General features: G+C 38.4%; 1 pseudogene; it reads left to right on the top strand.

Moving 5' to 3' along the window:
* The first annotated feature begins 94 nt into the window (after positions 1 to 94).
* Positions 95 to 22622, top strand: LOC131970736 (solute carrier family 13 member 2-like; annotated as a pseudogene).
* Positions 22623 to 22905: the final 283 nt, after the last annotated feature.

The following is a 22905-nucleotide window of genomic DNA, read 5'->3' as shown; positions in this document are numbered from 1 at the left end:
TCTATACTGTGCTTTCTTCTCCTCCTCCTCTTTTCTTCGTTTTCGCCCCTGTGCACCAGACAGTTTGGTCCTTTTCATTTTCCTCTGGGATAAATACATTTTAATTTGATTGGATTTTGATGTGCAGAGGCGATGGGGTGAGGCAGGGAAAGACGTTAAGGTGTGACCTGAAAAAATACTTTCTGTGATTCAACTTATTATCCAGGTATACACCTAGATACTCAAGAAATGGCAAAACCTCAAAGAATGTGCATCAAAACTGTGTGGGCGATCACAGCAGAGTGTGCAGCAAGAGGATGCCTTGACTGGTTACCTGACTGAGGAAGAATATTGTCTTTGACACACTCCCCATTGGGTACCAAGCATCTGAAAGGTCAATGTCGATTCCAGGTTAAAGCCTTTTTGTGACATTATTCACAATAATCAATTATATTATTGATACAACACACCACAGGTTGTTTAACAATTTACACCCAGTAGTAGAGCAGGTTGTAACAATGCAAGTCCTTGTAGGTGTGGTGTAGCTGGAAAAGTTGATGTTGAATAATTGATATTTGTAGTTGAAGAACAAGGGCGCTTAAAATTTAAGAACACATACTAACACAATGTTTTACATTGCAATGCATGAATATTTGGAGGTAGTTAATTTTGCAGACTGAAGCAACTTGTGAGTCTATGCGAGCCCACCGAGCAAGGACACAATCCCTGTCATTCCTGGTTACCGGAAATATAAAATCTGTTGCCGACAATGCAACCCTAATAACCTTTTCACACTCAGAAGAGCCGCATTCACTCATTCTTCCTTAACTTTTTGGCTTATGGAGCTGCCAATCGCCTGTAAAAATATTAAACAAAACCTGGATTCGTCCAAAAACTTTCACACCAGCTGCACTCCTTTCTCCCACACCCCCTTATCTGTTGGGTGCGAAAGTGCCACAGGCATCCATATTTAAAAAAAAAAACTAGAACAAAGTTTTCTCAAGTTTACTTTTCCAGCTAAGCTTATTATCTACTGCCCACCAGGATGGCAACCGCACTGGGTTGTTAATTAAAGGCAATTTTTTCTGCCACAATCTAATGATAGTAAATTGAATTGCTAACCCGGACACACCCTTTACACAAAAGTAGTACTTTGTGATTCTTGCCACGAGTTTTGTTTATAAGGCTGGCATCATTAACTGCACATACTTTTCTTTTGTGTGCTTATCCTTGAATCATCTTGGAATCTACACAGATCTTAGTATCTGCCTAGTAAAACAGTAATATCATGTCCTCCTATGCAATATTTGAAAAAAGCGTTTCCCCTGCTTGCATGAGAGTGCATTTATATTTCAAATAATGTTGTGTATGTGAAATAACTAAACAATCTCCCTCTAGCTCTTCTTTGCTGGGTTCTTATCTGATGCCTATGAATGTGGCAAATTGTCAAAGAAGTGATGATCTTAAAGGGGTAAAATCACATGATCTGATCAACTGAGGATGTAGGTGATTTTACCATAGGTGGCCGGCGTCATGAGGAGATGATTTAGGAAAAAAAAACAAAATGCTGTTTTTCCTCTGTACTACCAGGATATATGTTACGTAGTCACTCTTAAAGGAAATCTAAGAGTCCAGTTAAAAGAAACGTATTAAAACACTTGCATGCAAGACAAAAGACAATCAAATAATAATATTAAAAGAAATATGTACTAAACAGCAACACCAAACACTAAAAAAGCATACACATTAAAAAACATAAATCACTGCACAATAAAAGCAAAGCCACAATGAAAGGTGAAATTAAGTGACAATTAAGCATTTAAAGAGGCAGAATGCCTTAAATGCAAGTGCATGGGTAAAAAAAGAACTGCAGTGCTTTTTCAGCAATTATGAGAGAGGAACAGCAGTCACAGGTTGACACTAAGCAACAGGGAAGTGATGGTCATGCACAGATTGAACAGGTTCACTGATGCCTGTGAAAGTGTGAAATATGTGAGGAATGCACCAATAATGAGACAGCAGCTAAAGTACAATATTATGATGATGATCATCATCATCATAACGATTAAATATAGTTGATAAATATTGTTTATATAATCATTAAAAGTATGTGTTCTGTCTCTGGATAAAGTCTCATTCACATTAACTTCATGTTCCTTATTTAACCCTAAACACCCACCTCGCCTGATCCTTTAGGAGGATTCTTAAGTCATAACCCCAAATCCCACCCAACATATTTCTTATTTATTTTAGTCACATATACTGAACATATTCAAAAGAAAGTTTTGTCTTTGAAAATATTTTTAACAATGTTTTGGTAAACCCTCTGAAATCTGGTTTCTTTATGCAACTTAAATAACAAATGGTTCATGCGTGAAGTATTTGTCCCATTGCATAACTGTCATGGACTTTGACCAAAATTGAGAACAAAGTCGGAGTTGCTTCAAGCTATAAAACCTCAATCATCACACTTCAGACATCAGTCACATACAGGAGGAGGGTGATCTGGTTTGCCTACATTTCAGCCTTTGAGAGGCTTTTCGTAGGAATCGGATCATTGTGTTTTCCAAGTTACACCCACATGACTGCAAGGCCATTAACCATGTTCTATAATTGCACCTTGTATTTGCACGCTAACTTATATTTACTGCTATTTATGTTTTATAAACAGTACTGTGATGAGGTTTTAGGCAGGTGTGATAAAATGTTGTAAAATAATAATACTATCAAATCTAGAAATGTTAACAGTTTATTTTTATCAATTAACAAAATGCAAAGTGAATGAACAGAAGAAACATCAACAATCAATCATTATCATCATTAATCAATCATCATTATTTGGTGGGACCGCCCTTTGCCTTCAAACCAGCATAAATTCTTCTAGACATTTTTTCAAACCTGCCTAAGACTTTTGCACAGCATTGTTTATATTGTATTTGGTCTATTTTGTTAAGCATTTTAACGCAATGTGTCTTTCTCACTTTGACAACCAGTGATTAAGCTTTATTTTTTCATCAGGGCCCGTAGGGGTGAAATGATGTCATTGCATTAGGCTTTTTTATTTTTTACATCTGACAGAAAAATCAGCTAATGAATCTTACAGCCAAGAAGTTTTTCCTGTAGATTATTGCTACTGACAGCTTATCTTATCTACCCCCTTCTGAACACATGGAAACACATGCTGTACATGCAGGCCCCTCATTCTAAAGTTAATTGTTAATCTTTTTTCATGGTTACATACTGTATAAACCGCTATATATGCAGTGGCTTTTTCTGTTGCTGTTTCATAGATAGTAAGGTGGTGTCTATAATTTTTTCTTCAATACTTTGGATATCCATCATACATTGTGGGTCATGGCTGGGTTTCTTTCATGGCTGTGGAGGTATAGGAATTACATCGTGATAGTCCTGACACCACTTTTAATTCTGCCTCTGCCCCTGATCATCCCGACCCCGGTAAGGAAATTAATGTGTATATGCTTTTTTTTGTCATAGGACAATTTAGTATAGGCTTGTCTAATTGCATGATGTATATTGCGCCAATGCTAAACAATACATATATATTGAGCCATTACTGTGATACTTTCAGCCCTCAAATGTACAGTCATGGAAAAAGTTATTTGATCACCCTTTTTCTTCAATATCTTGTTCATTTTAATGCCTGGTACAACTAAAGGTACATTTGTTCGGACAAATATAATGATAAGAACAGAAATTGCTCGTAAGAGTTTAATTTTAGGGCTGATATCTAGCCATTTTCCATGGTTTTCTTGATAATGATTGTGGTTATTGTAAAAAAAACATGAAACATGTCTAGATATTAGCTCTTAAATTAAACTCTTATGAGCTATTTTTTGTTATTATATTTGTCCAAACAAATGTACCTATAGTTGTAGCAGGCATTAAAATGAATAAGAAATTGAAGAAAACAAGGGTGGTCTCGTATATTTTTCCATGAAATGTCTATAAATGTAAGTTTGCTGAAGTGTCTCGTTATTTGAAACATCCTACAAATTATCAATGCTTTGGCGATAACTGGCCTTGTAGTCGACCTTATCTGCAGCTCTCATTCCTTTAAATCAGTCTTTACAAAATAATGTCAGTTGTGTGTAATTAGAGGCAGATTGCAATTTTTTCCTCTCCATATCACCAAATGATGCATTTTAGTTGTATGTAGAGCTACTGATTGAAAGCCTCGCTGGAGATGGGAGTTAACTAGAGCACAGATCTCTTTTAAACACCCATAAACCACCCTCACCGCACATTTAGGGTTAATGGCTCAATGTGGTAGATGAGTTGACTGATTTTAGGGTCACTCTCGAAACCCATTGACTGTTGGTCTGATCATGATTTAGCTTCTGGGGCAAGAAACCATTACCCAATCTCATTGTCCACACATATATACTCATGGACCTTGTGGTGGGTTCCAATTGTCCAAATTCTAACACTTAAAAACTACCTTGAGCATTATTGCCAGTACATGATTACCATAGATACTAATCAAAATACCACTCAGAACAAATTGACTACCAATGCTGCATGTTGTATTACATGCATTCATTTATTTCCTTTAAACTCTTTTAGTTTTTGCACAGGAAACAGACAAAGCCTTTCTGGTTACAACACCATCAAGTAAACTTTACAAACATCAATTTTTCACCATGGCCTCAGATATTTTTTCTATTATTTTAGCAACATCTATTCTCGCTGCAATAGTTTTTAAGCTTAAAAATCCAGGATCACTGTGATTACTATGGGTAAGCAGTGCAAAGGTCACAGTGCCCTGACTTTAGATGTAATGAAACTCTGTAAAAATGGCTATGAATGATGCGAAAGTGAAGTCGTAGAAGACATTGTCTTGGTCATAGAGGATGATATTGGAGAGAGGTGTTATTTGATGATGTGTTTTTTTCCCCAGAGATGTGTCTAGATGTTAATGAGGCAAATAAAGGCTGAGCATGACTGTGGTATAATGAAAGTGATTGAAAATATTTTACGGCTGAAGAGGCAGCAGAGCAAATAAGAGCTGAGGCTTATTAAACAAACACCAGCAGCAGAGTCCGAGACAGCCAGTGAGGTATACAGGAGTGGGTTATTTGTAGTATTTCGGGGATGCTGGACAACAGGGAAATTTAATCTTTGATGGGGATTTTTTTTTGCTCTGTAATCGACGTATTTGATCACTACATTAGTGTTTTCTCATACATACTGGCATGAAATTCCCATTCCCATAAATAAATGAGTACACTTGGTGTTGTGAATCAAATTATCTTTTTTTCTTTTTTCAAATTAATGTTTTGAATCCACTAGAACTGTATTCACACCATCCATCCATCCATTCTCGTCCACTTATCTGGGGATGGGTCGCAGGGGCAGCAGCCTAAGCAGGGCATTCCAGACGTCCCTCTCCCCAGCCACAACGTCCAGCTCCTCCTGGGGGCCCCCGAGGCGTTCCCAGGCCAGGCGAGAGATGTTATCCCTCCACCGTAACGGGAGGCGCCCGAGAGGCACCCTTACCAGTTGCCTAAACTACCTCAACTGGCTCCTTCGACACGAAGGAGCAGCGGCTCTACTCCGAGCTCCCTCCGGATGTCTGAGCTGCTCACCCTATCTCTAAGGCTGAGCCCAGCCACCCTACGGAGGAAGCTCATTTCGGCTTTCGGTGAGGGTTGGAACATAGATGGACCTGTAAATTGAGAGCTTTGCCTTCAGGCTTAGCTCCTTCATCACAGCTGACGCCGCACCAAACCGCCTGTCCATCTCACGCTCTGCCTCCTCTGCGGAGGAGGTTTTGGCTGGATTAAGGAGTTCCTCAAAGTGCTCTTTCCACCGTCTAAGGACATGCTGTAGCTAAATTTAGATCATGTGCATGGCCTCAACCAGTCCCAAATCAAAGGTCACAATCTCTGTTCCTTTGTAACTTGTCGTCAATCATGGACATTTCGAAGAACACAAGTATTTTATGGCATAGGAAGAACATACTTCAAAAAACTAAATTAATACATTAATTAAATATATAATATGACTTGTATAACATCACCTGTAAAATGTTATGTTTTGTGCTATTAAAAATGTATTTTGTATTTTTTTTTATGACAGCCTACAAATCTTGCAACTTCCTAACTTTAACAGCAGACACACACGTAGCCTTTTCTAGTTAAAAAGAAAGCACTCAAAATGGTAACTACAGTAATCAGAGAATGGTTAACCACGCTAACTGAATTATAATAGGTTAGTCAAGGTGAAGAGGTTTTATGGTGTGTTTTTCAGCTCCCGTACAGGCACTCTCTCTCACTTTTACACGTGTTAAAGGGCATGAGACCATTACAACTTTACAGTCTAAATACAAACTATCTACAGTAAGTGTCTGTTTGTCATTACAGGAAGCAAAATGTGGTTTTGTAATAATCCTCATGGTGCTGTACTGGTGTACAGAGTGTATCCCTCTGGCTGTGACCGCCCTGTTGCCCGTCATTCTCTTCCCCATGATGGGCATCATGGAGTCAGGCAAGGGACTCCACCACATTTATAGTATATACATGCATTTTTTAGAAAAAGTTTAACAGGGAGTTGGAATTTTTTCACACCTTTTTTAATTTCCTTTTCCAGGTTTGTATCCAGTACCTGAAAGACTCCAACATGCTCTTTATTGGCGGGCTGCTGGTGGCCATCGCTGTCGAGCACTGGAACCTGCACAGGAGAATCGCCCTTCAAGTGCTACTCATTGTGGGGGTGAAGCCATCTCTGTAGGAAACATTATTCGTTACATACATACCTAATAAGGAAGCCCTGAGAGGCAAGGGAACGCCAACTCTGTAATTTAATGATTTTTTCCCCAAGCATTTATAGATAGATAGATAGATAGATAGATAGATAGATAGATAGATAGATAGATAGATTACTTTATTCATCCCTGAAGTGAAATTTGGTCGTCATAGCAGTTCAGTATTTGAATACAATTTAAAAAAAGATACGTACAATAAGATATATAAAATACTGAGGTAGAAAAAATAAGAATAAGGACAAGGACACATAAAAAATACATGATTGATAAATAGATGAATAAGGTGCAGTGGCAAGATGGTGATAATAGTGATGATATGATGATAGTGTTGTCAGTATTAATACGGTAAGATACAACAGGAGAAATCTATCTCGAGCCAAAAGAAAGACCTGCTTTAAATTTGCTAACACACAGTGTCTCTCAACAAATTTTCAAGTTTCCGTCTCATCATTTGTTTTGCATCCTCTCCAGCCTGATGATCGGTTTCATGGGCACCACAGCCTTTCTGTCCATGTGGATCAGTAACACAGCCTCCACAGCCATGATGCTGCCCATTGCCAACGCTGTGCTGCAGCAGCTGTGTGAGACAGAGGCCAACTCCGAGGAGCGAGATTATAACCAGGCTGCTGCAACGGATGGTCGGGATAACCAGGCATTCGAGACAACTGACACCACAGAGAGCAAAGAGTACAGAACCATCAACATGGGTGTGTGAGACAGTGGCAGTCTTTTTATGTTCTTTTTTAAAATTTCACATTTTTTCTATTTGAGCAGAATTAACCTTGTGTTTCCTATTTTTCACTGTTGTTCCTATGGTGTTTTGCAGATGCAGATAAAGATGGCTGCAAAGATGTGAAGGAAATTAAGGCTGATGACACCATATCAGGTAGGTTTTAATTTTTTTTTTTTTAAGTAACAGCCTGGTTGAGAAAGCAATAATAAAAGGTCCAAAGTCTTCAACAGAACATGGAGGTTGAGACAAAAAAGCTCCAAAGCACAGGCCAAATGTATTTGCAGTGCTTTATTTAACCCTTAATAGGGCACTCATTGAAATACTTGCAAATTCCAAATTTCAACCCTAGAGAATATTGGAGGATATTACATACTGCCAGAATGTGTAAAAAAACATACGAAAATAATATTTTGAGAAAGAAGTTTACGAGATTAAAGTGACAAATCTATGAAAAAAAAATGTGCAGATTTATGAGATTTAAAGTGGTGAATCTGGGAGAAAAAAGTTGCTTTTTCCCCACTTTTTTCACGTAAATCTGCGACTTTTTTCGCCCAGATTTGCCACTTTAAATCTCTTAAATCTGCAACTATTTTTTCTTGTGGATTTGCCACTTTAATCTAGTAAATTTGCAACTTTTTTCTCGAAATATTACCTGAAGTTACCAAATATAGTTATTTGCCCGAAAAAGGGTTAAGGTTTTAAAACAAGTCTTAATCGTAGTGCTGTTTATACAATGTATCATGTCAACATGTGTCATGTAAACCCAAACAGTTAATCTATGTTACATTCAAGCCACAACAATCAAGGTGTCTTTTCAATGCTAACTGTCTTCATTCTGTTCTCCCAGTGGTTTGTGAGTGGAGTCCAGAGGCCGAGCAGCACAGACTGACGACGGAACAGAAGTATATGAAGCTGACAAAAGGCATGAGCCTGAGTGTTTGTTACGCTGCCAGCATTGGAGGCACGGCCACCCTCACTGGAACCACACCCAATGTCATCCTGAAAGGACAGATTGATGAGTACGACTTGCACATAACAGATGACACACAACACGTACTGTACATATGAGCAAGTTTCCTGGATATAGATTTATGTTCTGGTCCTGGACTTTACTGGTTTTTATTTAAAGCGGACAGTGGTGGAATGTAACTGAGTACATTTACTCAAGTACTGTACTAAAGTATAGTTCTGATGTACTTGTACTTTACTTGAGTGTTTCCATTTTATGTAACTTTATACTTCTACTCCACAACATTCTGAGGCAAATAATGTACTTTTTACTCCACTACATTTAGTTGACAGCTGTAGTTGCTTTTCAGGTCCAGATTCAACATAAAAACATGATCAATTTAAAGTGATCAGATATTTATTTTAATCTAATCTCATAACAGGATATTAAGTAGTTAAAATGGTCCCTACCTTGACAAATTTAAATGCTGCTTACATAAATGCATCAATGCAAATAACCTTAGATTGTTAGATACATTACAGATATAATATGAGTGGGTCCATGCTTCATAATGAGTACTTTTACTTTTGATACCTCAAGTACATTTTGATACTGATACTTTTGTACTTTTACTTCAGTAATTTTTGAGCGCAGGACTTTTACTTGTAGTGGAGTAATTTCACATTTCTTAATGTGACATTACTTTCTTAATGATTTTAATAAAATTTTACTTGGGTTATACTTTTTTTTAAATCTTAATGGGTTTTTTTGCTTTTTTTTTTATCATCGACAGACTCTTCCCAGAGAATGGAGGTGTGATCAACTTTGCAAGCTGGTTTGGCTTCTCATTTCCCAACATGGTGCTAATGCTTGCCTTGTCTTGGTTATGGCTGCAATTTATGTTTTTGGGCTTTGAGTAAGTTTAATTTCACTATAATGACATATCATTATTGCTACCAAAGCATCCAGATTATAAAAACAGATAATTGATTTTATTATTGGTATTCCAGCTTGAAAAGTCCTTTGGATGTGGCACAGAGAAAGATGGTGACAGAGAGGCCTTCCAGGTAATCAAAGATGAGTATAAAAAGTTGGGCCGTATGAGCTTCGATGAGAGTTGTGTGCTGACTATCTTCACGTTGCTGGTCCTTCTGTGGTTCACCAGGGAGCCTGGGTTCATACCTGGTTGGGCCACTCTTTAACAAAGATAAACCGTGAGTAAAGTAACTGTTGATCACTCATCTTTTTTTTTCTTTGAGTGACTACACTAGTCTCGAAATAGTATATTTTGTATTTTTCGTAATGCTAATATATGAAATGCAGATATTACAAATGTGTTTTCTCATCAGGTACGTCACAGATGGCACCGTGGCCATATTAATGTCATCACTCTTCTTCTGCATCCCGTCCAATTTGCCCAGATGCTGCGGAAGGTCTGAGGATGGTAGGTCAGCTGGCATGATGCTCATAATTTTGTGTGTGCAACAGGTGCATTGGTACACATATCTTATTACAAAAAAGGTGTATAAATATATATGATTGTGGCCTTTTTTGTCTTTTTGTTGCACACAATTGATAGAACCGTAAAGGAAAAATACAGGAATCAGCACATTTTAGAAGAATAAAACTTTATGTTGAAGCAGGAAGGCAGAAACTTGAGCTCTTTCCGCTCTATCTGTGCACGTCTTGACAGCACAATAGGAAGACTTCATTCAATGTTACATCACATTTTATGTTTGGAGCATATTAAATGTCACATGAAGATAGGAGTGCAGTTTTATAAGTGAGTCTGTCCTCTCTATCTGTATTCTATAACAGACAGAGATACGGTCAGTAACTTTTACTGCCTGTGACACCTCATCTCGCTGATTCAGTGCTTTCTAATAAACATTATACAAACTCCTTCCTGAGTTGAAGCCTGATAGCTTCAAGGTCAAGCCTGTACAACAGCACATGCTGTGCTGCTACTCAGACAACTTACATTTGTATCAATGATTTTTTTTGTCTCTCTTGGTAACTTAAGTTAACCGTATCCTGCTCCTGCTCCAGGTTCTTTAGGAAAAAGTGGAAAAGCAGGATGTTTTGTACACAGAACAGTGACACAATGATTGAAACACAGCTAGTTTAAAAGGTATGAGGCAGGCTTTAAGGTGCCAGAGTCCATTTCTCACCTTTAGAAAGGAGAAAAAGAATGGATTTAAAGAATGGATTTATTTAACACCACATTTTATTGTTTATTTATTTATTTAAACAGAACACATCTATGGTCACAGCACCTTATCTGTAGACAATAAACACTTGGATTTTCTTAAGTTAGGTTAGATATACGAATACGAAAATTTTATTATCCACTGAGTGGAAATTCCTCTTTGGTTTCACCATAGACATGACATATGTTGTTATTAATGACTGTCCTAACTAATAGTTAAAAAAATAACCTGTCAGCTCTAAAGTTTCACTTTGTCTTCTTGTTGTCCCCTTCACCTCTGCTCAGTTGGGACATCGTCCATGAAAAGATGCCTTGGAACATCCTTTTGCTTCTGGGAGGAGGCTTTGTATTGGCCCACGGCAGTGAGGTAAGGCAGTTGATCATCATTTCTATAAATAGTCCATTCGATAAATGTTTGGATTTTGATGTGTGTTTTTTTAAATCTTGCATAAAGAAATCTGGACTTTCCTTGTGGCTGGGAGAAAGTCTCATACCCCTGCAGAGCATCCCTCCTTTTGCCATCTCCATCCTGCTGTGTCTGCTGGTGGCCATGTTCACCGAATGCTCCAGCAACACTGCCACCACCACTCTCTTTCTGCCAATCCTGGCCTCCATGGTGACTGTTCCTTTTCTTTTAGATTGCTCTATTTGTACAGATTTAGATTGCTTTTTTTGTCAAACGAATTAGAAACATGTTGATTATTGAGCTTTAAAGTGTTGGTATATTACCAAGGGTTGGTGTTTCCCAATTCATCGGGGCATCCCCCACCAGTAAGCACGTGTGTGAATGTCCCTTTTTTTTAAAATCCAGGCCACTGCCATCAAGATACACCCACTGTACGTCATGTTTCCCTGCACCATCGCTGCCTCGCTGGCTTTCATGCTGCCCGTAGCAACTCCACCCAATGCAATCGCCTTCTCCTACGGCAACCTTAAAGTCATAGACATGGTAAGACCTTTCAGAAAAGACAGGCCAACAAGTGAGTGTGATGACATGCATGCAGTGTTTTGGTAAAAGGCTCAAATCTAATTTTAAGATAATCAGCTTATATTAATATTTCTATCTGATTATTATTATCTATTTGCATACTCCCAATATCCTGATTATTACCATGAGAATGAAGCTCAGGCAGATCGCAGTAAATACAGTGTGTATCTCAACAAAATGGTATTAATACCTGTACTGATAAGGTGTTGATAAAACTCTGTATCATCTTTTACCAGGGTCCACATAATCCAATTGTTTTTTGGTTGTTTCAGGCCAAAGCTGGATTCATTTTGAACTTTGTTGTAGTCATAACCATCAACATTGCCATTAACACATGGGGCGTGGCCATGTTCCAGCTGAATACCTTTCCCAGCTGGGCCAATGTCACCAAAACTCCTTGAATGTGAACTCAGGAAAACGGAAACCGTAAAGAAACAAGGAGATGAACATTATCTGCTTAGTGAGGTCCACCACCAGAGGACCGGGCTGACAGGTGACTTAGTTTTCTTCTTTAAGTCTGCCTTTATAGTCCAGCCAGTACAGCCTGGTGCACATCGAAGCCTCTCCTTGAGTGCTGACACGTGTTCTCCCTGTGTCCTCCCTTTACATCTAGTCCTCTTCAGAAACCAGCTGGACATTCTGGTAGAAAATGTTGGAGCATTTCGTACTTCCATTCATTTTGATAAGGAAATAGTCTGGACAGTCAACAAAGCAGATTTTTTTTTTTCATCAAAAATTTTAAAATGTTTTTTTGAAAACAGATTCCCGTCTGGACTGCAGAGAGAAGTTTATTTAAAAAATGACTAGTCATTGGATTTGTTAAACAATGTTACACTGTCATAATATAATTAAAGTATAACAAACAAAGAAAACAACAATGAGTATACTTTTATCATTATTTTGCACAGGTACATAGTGTTATTAAACAATAGAGCTGCAACAGCCTTAACTATTTCAATAATTGAGTAATTAATTATATAAATGTAATTTTGTATGCAGAAATGGCAGAAAATGCTCTTTTCAGACTCACATATTGAACATTTTTGCTTTTCTGTTTTTATCTTATTGAACTGAATTTCTTTTAAATGTTTTTGTTTTGTCAGCCCAAAATCAAAAGACATCATCTTGGACTTTGAGAAACTAGGATGGTATTTAAAAAAAAAAAAATTCTGACATTTTGTAGACCAAAGGATTAATAAACTAATAAAGAAAATCTGCAGATTAATCAACAGAGGACATGATAAACATAATAGATGGTTACATGTGTAGCTATGGAGTGGAGAAAGATTTTCTCAGTTGGTTACTTATACATACTGTACTATATGCAAGTTTGAAATCCATGCAGTTCAACCATATAGTCTATGAGCTCAACTCAAAATAATTGTGTTCTCTGTTAGTAACAGAATATTCAGCTTCCAAGAAAATACATTTTGGTAATAGGCTGCAGGATCAAGGGCTCACTGTAGTTATTGAGACTGTAAAATATAATGATGGGATCAAATCTCATTACCATCCATAGGATTAGGACCGATTGATTTAAAGAGGGTCAAGAGGACAGGACGGAAGGCAAATCCCTTCAAAGGATCAATGTGGGAGAAATGATTGAAGGTAAGAGAAATCAATTAAAGCAAACTGATTGAAAATATTTCATTGAACTCTTTGGCATGACTCTGTATATCTGCTGTATATTAAAAGCAAAAAGGATTTTAAAATGGTGAAACTACAGTACAAGGAGGTCAAATGGGAGAGCAGTTATGAAATCCAAAACATTTTTTGTTTAATCTGACGACCAGTCTTCTGGTAAAGACTGAAAGACTGCAACATTCAAAAGGAAAAACTCCTGTTGAACTGGTTGTCACACTCATGGAAGCTAATGACGATGGATGTTGGTTACCAGAGGTAAGACATCTTTATCTCGTGAAATGTTAAGTCCTGTCTTATTTAATTACTTTCAGTCTTCATACAATTACAACGTAAGCCAGTCCTGACCCAATTTGTGTTTTGTGACTTTTAAATACATGTTCAGGATGTATAATGCTGCAGTATATTTGCGGTTGTGTGCGTTGTTTGTATTTGGTACAAGTCTTGGGTTACTGAGCATGTGCAAGAACTGTTCTCATTGAGACATGAATCAGTACAGTTTTGTTGTTTGAACCTGAATCTGTAATGCAATGGTAATTGGGAATGTAACATACTGAGAACAGTCATTTGTGGAGACAGCTGCACATTTTATTATGAAGTATCCCTGGGACAGGCAAAGTAATTGCTGAATTTATATCACCTCACCCTGAAGCTAAAAAGTGAAGTATTCAGTGATAAATCTCGCTGCCTCAGGTATTCTGAATGTTTTCCTCTGAGTTTTGAACACTCATAAATCACTGTTTGTGATGACATAAGATATGGAATTTGATTTTCCTCAACTTTATATTACTCTCTTCTTCGGATTGATGAATATCTTTTAGAAGAAAAATAAAAATTGGGAATGAATGAAAATTGTTAAGTAAAACAACTAAATGGACCATTCCGTAACGAACGTACTGCTCTGTGCTCTTAATTTGCTAATCCAGAACAGTTTCTGCGTCGGTGATCACAAAGAATCTTAAACTGATGTTAAACAAAGAATTGTCAAAGTACCAGAAAGGTCTGACTCATTGTCTGACTCAAGTTGCTATGTTGCAATACAATGCTGACAGTTTATCTGTAAACACCAGACTCAATCACTCACAGTAGCACTTCCAGAGAATAGGTGTGCTGCTTTTAACTGTGTGTTGTGCTCAGGCAACCCAGTAAAAACCGGATTAAGACAACTTCTCATTATGGGCGGTCCGATTCTGGCTGCGGACCTTTGTATTTAATCCTCTTTCTCTGCTCCTGTGCTGCCAATCTGTGTGCTCCCAATAAAGTTTTATAAGCATAATTGACAATTTATTAGGTACATGCAGGTGAAACCAGCGCAGTCTAATAAATGCTGCTCTCATGAAGTTTGCACTGTTTAGTTTTCGTTGACCACCTCAGAGACGTGTTGAGGCTGTTTGCTTAGCCACTATCTTTGAAACTACAGGCAAAATGTTTACATTTTGTTTTGACCAATGTTTACAGTTCTGCTAGAAGTTTGTTATTAAATTGCTGACTGAGTGTAAAGCAGAGACTCAGTAATCAGTTTGGCACACTTAAGTAACACTACAAGTAAAAATGATTAGTCAGAGATGGTGCTTCAAGTAAGTTTTATTAAACATATCAGCCAATTAGTTGGGTTATTATCTTTTTGTAACTTCAGCAAGAAACTCTGACATACGGTGTTATGGTTAATCAGTAGTTATTATTTTAATAACTTAGACTTGCACCAGATGTGCACCATAAAAAGGTATGTTTATACATTCACATGCATGTTAAACATGCTTATATATAGAATAACGCCTCTCTACATGTTACTGTAGGACAAAATAAAACTTAATTTTACAGGGGGATCCTCCTCTGTCTAAGGGGTCCTTGGCCTGAAAAAGTTTAGATGTAGAAATCTTAGATGAACTATTTCTGGGTTTTGACCAAGTGATACACCATTCTTGAATGGGTGTAACTCTTGTTGGCAGCTCTCATTAGGGCCACGGGGCAATCGCACCGAGCACTGGTCCCATACAGCAATAGCTGTAGGGACCAGTGCTGCACTACTGTTATACTGTGGATTTCTTCTTCTTCCTCTTCTGGATGCAATTTCGTCCCGCTAATAGTCCTACAACTTGAAGTGTTGCAGGACAAATTATATATCAAAACGTGCGGGATTGGTGTGCTATTACTTTTCTCTACTGAATACGAATGTTTCACGACATAAGTCGCGAAAAACTGCCCAAAATTTTGCATTGAAATGAATCGGACGGCCGACAAAAAATGAGCAAAAAAGAACAATAATTGGAGATTTTTAAACGTCTACTTCTCCGGCATAATTTCACCTAGAGACTCCATTTAAACTTTAAACAGTAGACACAAGTCTTGTGTATCGGTGTATTAATCCACGTTTCGATAGGTCATTTAGTTTTTTATCAATCCCTGTTCAATGACCATGATCATTTTTGGAGAAATTCTGAGATTATAATGGGTGTGTATTGCACGGAATGTTCGTGTCACAGTGTGTGACATCATCGCCAGAGTGTAGAGGGAGAGAAAACATTGTCAAATAAATTTGAAAACTGCGCTCCAGGCCGTAAATTCCACTCTACAGAAATAATTTATACATAGAAACGTAGGAAAATTTGTCTTCTCACTCACAATCCTCTGGTAAAGCTGTCAGAGTTATAGTTTGGGCGTAGGATGCACAGATGCGCCACCAACACACACAAACAGCCTCATTGGCTCCCATATTAAAAACGCAGGAAGATTTCTGAAAAAGGGAGATGGAACAGTTTTTTTTTGATCGCTCTAACAAAGCTATTTTTTCATTTTTCTTAAAAAACATATGTAGACATTCAGGAAGAACTCAGGACGCTCAAAGTGAAGTCGGATCAATGATAGGTATTATGGTTTTGCCAAAAATGCTTTCTGTTCGAGGCCAGAAATTCCAATCTGTCCACCTCTGTTCCGGTACATTCGGCAGTTGGTCACAGTTAATTCTGTTGATTGCTTTGATCTGATTGCCTTTGATCTTTGATGTGATTACAGTTACAGATACACGCACACACACATGATGAGCGTAAGTGCGCACACTCCTCAAGATACACATGCTTCACACACGCACGCACAGGTAACATTATGTAATTTTAATCACACACACACACACAGACACGCGCACACACATGCGCACACACAGGTAACTTTATGCGATTTTTGTTACACACACTCCTCCAGATACACACACACACACACACATTTTGAGGATAGGTTGCTGTATAAATAAATACTTGAAAAGGAATGTTTGTTGTAGGTGTGCTCCTTGTATATTATATGGTATTTTAACATTACTAGTATTAATTGTTTGAAATCTCTGAAGAATCTCATCATAGTGTACACACACCGGCAGTAGCCCCCGAGGCCCTTTCAGAATTTCCCCAGAGGAAATTTTCTAGTTCTAATTAAGATGCTGGTATTTCTCATTGTTAAAAAAGGGACTAATGCTCAGTAACCGGTGTTACCTAGCAGTATAATGAAAGACAGTGTTATTACTTTCTGATGATAAACATTTATGTAACATTATTTTCTCCGGCTCTGTAAAACATGATACTGTAGCAATTATTTGACAGAACACAATGAGACTTTCACTGAAGTGCCCTCTGGAATCTGTTCCCACATTACACCTTTCTCAAGAACTCTATCTCTGGCAGAAAGAGCCTTCGGCAGAAACTTCGCTTGGCAGAGGCCTTCCACTGTAACGCAATCGACAATTTATTCACCTGTAATTAATCTATGTGTCGGTCATTCTGCCTCACCCTCTCACCGAGCACAGGGTTTGTTCAAGGTATAGCAACGATCTACCGCTGCCACTGCTTTCCTGGTTCACTTGGAGGATAGGATAGGATTCTACCTGTATTGACATACCTCTGCTCCCTCTCCCTCTCTCTCTCTCTCTCTCTCTCTCTCTCTCTCTCTCTCTCACTCACTCCTTTATTTCTCAGCCTTACTTACTCTTTTACAATCACAGCATGAGGCTCAGAGGCTTAAAAAAAACTACCCCACGGAGCATCCTAAAACGTGCGTAGGAGCTGCCTGATGCTTCTGAGATTAGTTTGACTTCACATCCTGCAGACCACGAGCCTGATTGATGGGTATGTCCATTAGGTATTGCTTTAGCTACTACTGGCAGCATCAGAAACTAAAATTTCCAGATTGACTGCCTTGTTTACCAGAGTAGCGCTTGTATTCAGTTTGCTCCAGCTGGAACCCTGCATACTTCTTTGCATACTTTTTCTTACTTCAAATGCACAGATCATTTTGCCTCTGTTTACTTGCGCTTGAGAGCAAACGTGTGCTCAACAGTTAATGGAATTTGATCACATTTAAGACAGCCTTTGCCACGGGCGAGCTCAGAAACCAGGGCGCTGCGCCCGCTCTCTGCCACTGGCTGTGATCAGTAGTGTATCTTATGTCCCGTTCAGACAAGTAACCATTCAGTCAGGCAAAAAAAGACTGAAGACTGAAGACGGAAGAAGGAAGAGAGTGCTGCCAGCTGCCAATGATTGCACCAGTAGATGTTTTGGAACCTGTTGCAGCAGGTTTTTCTTTCTGTATATCTTATTCCTGGGCTAGCCTGGACAGGTGCCAAACACACACACACACACACACACACACACACACACACACACACACACACACACACACACACACACACACAGAGAATGAGGATGATATTGAGCTGCCAAAATCTGAAACCAGCCCATCAACCATTTCCATACATATTTAGACAGTCAATCTAATAGAAGTACTTCACTGCAAGGGCAGAGGGGCGGTGAGGTGCACTCATCCACCAGATAATGGGCTCAGATGTCGACAGAGGTTACAGGTCTGACTGAGAAAATCTGACTGAAACTACGAGTCCGCGAAGAAGAGCGGGGGCAGATATTCTTTGCAAAGTTTAGGTGAGTTAATGTGACAGTTTTCAAATATATTTAAATGTTGCTGTTGCTGTTATGTGGTAGCGTAACTAATAGAATACACAGTACTGCAGTGATACTGTTGGTGGTGCTGCTGCAGGGCTCATCGCTGTTTAACAGCTGTGAACTCTGAGCAGCAGCACTCTCATGTCAACACTGCTGACAAAACGGTGTCAGGATTTAATCCTGAACAGATGTACCCGTTCTTGTCTTCTGATTACAACAGACATGAAAGAGCTCTCCCAAGTGAACAGAATTTAGGCCAATTATGAGATGCTTGTAATTAACTTGAGTATTGCGATGTTACAAAACCTACTTATATTCCTCTACATCTTAGAGGGAAATATTGTACTTACTACACTACATTTATCCGGCAGTTTTAGATACAAATGTTCATTCTTGTCCAGTGAAAACTATCTACCTCCAAGTTTTGATTTTCAAATTTTCTTGTAAAACGAAGGATGACGTCTTCCTTTTTGGGCTCAAAATAATATCTTTAAAAAGCCGTCTTAGGTCAGTTGAAAAATTCATCGTCACAAAGGTAAAAAATATTGTTTTTCTGACTTTAAGAGATGCCTGATTCTCACAGGACAGTCACTCTCCAAACATGCAATGATCCTATGCACTGCTATATATTTAACTGCCCAAAAGTACATAAAGAAGCACAACCTTAAACATCCACCACAATTAAAAGCAACATACAGATTAACGTGTCAATATAATATTAACATGAATTAAGGGCGACACGGTGGTCTAGCGGTTTGCAATCTTGTCTCAGAGCAAGAGGGTCGCGTTTGCATGGTCTCCTGTCAGCATCGGTTCTCACCGGGTAAAAATTAGTTATTTTACTATCGTGATTTTGCCCACAATAGCTTTTACTTAAGTAATAACTCAGGACTTTTACACACAAATGGAATTCCTAAAAAGTTGGGACGTTGTCTAGAATGTAAATGAAACAGAATGCGATAATTTGGTAATCCATTGTGAAATATATTCAGTTGAAAACTTTACAAAGAGAATACATTTTAAATTCAAACTGATAAAGTTTTGGTTTTTTGAATATACACTGAATTCATATATTTTCACGGTTTTAGCATGACAGCAGTCCAATCAAGTGAGATAATGTCATAAAATGTGTTTACATGCATTGTGTCTGCTTCATAGCACGAGTATTATCTGATTATATCTGAGGACTTCCTGGGGCATTCCCAAATAATGAACAATGTTTAGTCACTGTTTTCCAGTTATTGACAATATGAGATATGGTTCCAGATACTGTAGATGTAAAACCTTGTCAACAAGAAGTCTCAGATGTGATCAGGTGATAAGAAATATTTATAGAATCATGAGCTGACACGTGGCTTTCAAGTACTTTCATTGAAGTCGAAACAATGTGAATAATCTTGCTGGACGCAGTTGTGTCACGGTTGTGTTTTTAATTTTCTACACCACACCTACGTACGCATGACTACATGTCATGAAGAAAATGTCATGCAGTGCAAATATGCAGCAGTTGACTTTTGCATACGCAGCAGCCCAAATCCCACACAATTCCCAGACAGGTGACAGCTGCTGACAGTGCACAATGATTCAACTTTATCCTACAGGCAAAACTGCAAGTTTTTGTTAATTCATGCATCTATAAAGATAAGATCTAAAATTGTAAAAAAAACAGCTACTATGTCAGCAAGTAAAAGCTTGTAGATAAGACTTATTTGCCGCCTTTGCAGTAAGTAGCATTGGTTCTCTTACATCAAAAACAATGTGTGATTTGCATATAAAAATGTATGATTTGCATATAAGTATAAGGGTCATATTATTGCATTTGGTGAGAAAATGATGACGGTATGTGACGTGACTTTATTTTTTGTCCTATTTGAACCTTGTCAGCAACACTTCAACCAAAGATATACAGTCATGGAAAAATTATTAGACCAATCTTGTTTCTTCAATTTCTTGTTCATTTTAATGCCTGGTACAACTAAAGGTACATTTGTTTGGACAAATATAATGATAACAAAAAAAATTAGCTCATGAGAGTTGAATTTAAGAGCTGATATCTAGCCATTTTCCATGGTTTTCTTGGTAATGATTTTGGTTAATATCAAGAAAACCATAGAAAAAGGCTAGATATCAGCTCTTAAATTAAACTCTTATGAGCTATTTTTTATTATCATTATATTTGTCCAAACATATGTACCTTTAGTTGTAGGAGGCATTAAAATGAACAAGAAATTGAAGAAAACGGGCACACAAAAGTCACACACTCGGCTGTGTGCATGTTAGTGCATGTGAGCCGCGTAGTAACCATTGGGTTAAAAGTGACACCACACCCTTGTAGCTCACTTCACCCCATGTGGCAAGGCTTGCTGTAGAGACCCTTTGCTACATATTGTCCCCCCTCTCTCTCTGTGTTTTCCAATAAAAATATAACAATACAAAAAAAGTGTCTTGACCTGACCAAACGTCTGTAATTGACAAATTGGGAAGAAATATCAATAAAGATCAATAAAATCTATTTACTCATGTTTAAATTTGACATTCTAGTCGGTCAGGTTGGTATATGTCTCTATGAGTGACCTTTTTTTTAATATATGTTCTCCAGTGGGCCCGATCTAAACCCCTGAGCCCTTGAGCCATGTCCAGTCATCCATCCATGCACACAGACTGGGGCCACGTCTGCACATGCATGTTAAACCTTGTGCAGCCATGGGTCATCTTAGGCACTAAAACAGCCAAAAAGATTTACGGACACACGTACTGACTGACACACACACCACTGCTGAAGTTTTGTGCTTCTCTTTCTGTAAGTGCCTCCGTTCTGGCTGGTGGCAGCGCGTCTGTCAAGCAGATGAGAGGACTTGTTGCCAGAGTGGTTAAAAGGCAATCTCTCAACTTTCACCTTGACACTTTAGCCCCTTTAATGTGAACAGAAAGAGCTACGATTGCGACTTGCACACACACTGCAGAAGAGGTGGATCTCACTTTCTCTGCCTCAGCATTTTTTGGCTTTAAGTGTCCTTGCAGCCATGGTTTGTTGGCAGTTTTAATGAGCTTGGTTTCTGTCGGGTGGGCTGAGGTTACCTTTACTGGAACCTGGGCCACGTGTCTGTCACCTCCGCTGGGATCACATAACACTTCTTGTGAAGCCAGATAAACCCCCTGCCCCATCCACATCCACTCATGTTAAACTTTGTTGTTTTAATGAACTGGCGCTGAAAATCACACCTGAACTCCTGCTGTCAGCAGACACAGTATAGTGTATCTCGCATATTTACAGTAAGACAATGACTTGGTAGATATGATCTCATAGGATCAGTGCCGAGAGGGGCCTTGTCAAAACACTTGAAAAATGTTTCCTGCCTTGTGCCAACAGCAATATAAATCAAAAGTAGAATAACAAGAAAGACAAACAATTTAAATGAAGGGGTTGTTTTTCCTTGTTGTTTTTTTTGCTTTCTTGCCAGTCCTTATGCTAAATTAGCTAACCAGCAGCTGGTGATAGCTTCATTTTTAGCCAGAAGTGGGTTTTAAAACTTTTGAATAGGGGGGCACAAAGAAGCAGGACACATGGGTTTTTGGCATTAATAAACTGTTAAGTAGCAAACTTTGTTATAGTTTTTAATAGCTACATTGCTTATTCATTGAAATTAATGCAAATTGTTCAACATAAGCATTAAATGTTCTAATATGAAATAATAATAGCTGATATTTGTTATAGTAACTCCAAATACTCCACAACCATGGATAGATTATGAGAAGATTAGACCCCCACCATTCCTACAATGTAACAAGAAAGCAGGGCATTTTTGGTTATTTTTCTCTTTGTGGTCTGTTTGTGACCCTTCGTGGTCATGTAGCATCTTGCTGTGGTTGTTTATTGTCCCTTTCTGGCCATTTTGTGTGCTTTATAGTATTTTTTTGCCCCTTTTGTGGACATTTTTCATCTGTTTATTGGTTGTTTTATCATCTTTTTGCCAAGCTTCTTAATCTATTGGTGGTACTATGAGCCTCACATTCTGACTCTGTCAATCTGATTTAAGGAGGGGCCATGCCATTCTTTGGGACCCCTCTAGCCCCACTGGTGTAATCAGCATTTGGAGTACTGGTGTTACATTTATGTGACCTTTAATCTAAATGGATTCGGCTGACAATTGAAACAACTGGAACGTGTCATCCCTCGCTAACTATTCAGAACCCCGTTGGGCCACAAAATGCTAATGACAGAAGATAGATGATTTTTCTCTCCCTTCTCAAATTCAGCCTGTTTTCCATCTCTTCACAGGAACAGATTTTGGTGCAGAATGTCAGACTCCCCGACATTTTCCCACAGCAGTGCGAAGTCTCAAACATCAACCCTTCAGGGCAGCCTTCACACCTGTGAGCCCTGCGGGAGCTCCTGCCAGCACATGGTAGAATCACAGGTACAGAGCTGCCTCAGGCCTTTCTGTTTTAACCCTAAAATAAAAATAAAGAAATCAATTCTGTTTAATTCTAACTGTTTTAACATGCTATCGATCAGTATTTCACCTGGGGAGACACATTTTTAAATGAACAGTTTGACATTTAAAGAAAAACACTTATTTGCATTATTTCTGAGAGTTAGATGAGATGATTGATAACACTCTTGTGTCTGTACAGTAAATATGAAGCAGCTGGTTAGCTTAGCTTAGCATAAAGACTGG

Source organism: Centropristis striata, chromosome 4 (assembly GCF_030273125.1).
Source record: "Centropristis striata isolate RG_2023a ecotype Rhode Island chromosome 4, C.striata_1.0, whole genome shotgun sequence".
In the NCBI taxonomy this organism is placed as follows: Eukaryota; Metazoa; Chordata; class Actinopteri; order Perciformes; family Serranidae; genus Centropristis; species Centropristis striata.
The sequence above is the reverse complement of the archived record's forward strand: the minus strand, read 5'-3'. Positions and strand labels throughout refer to the sequence as shown.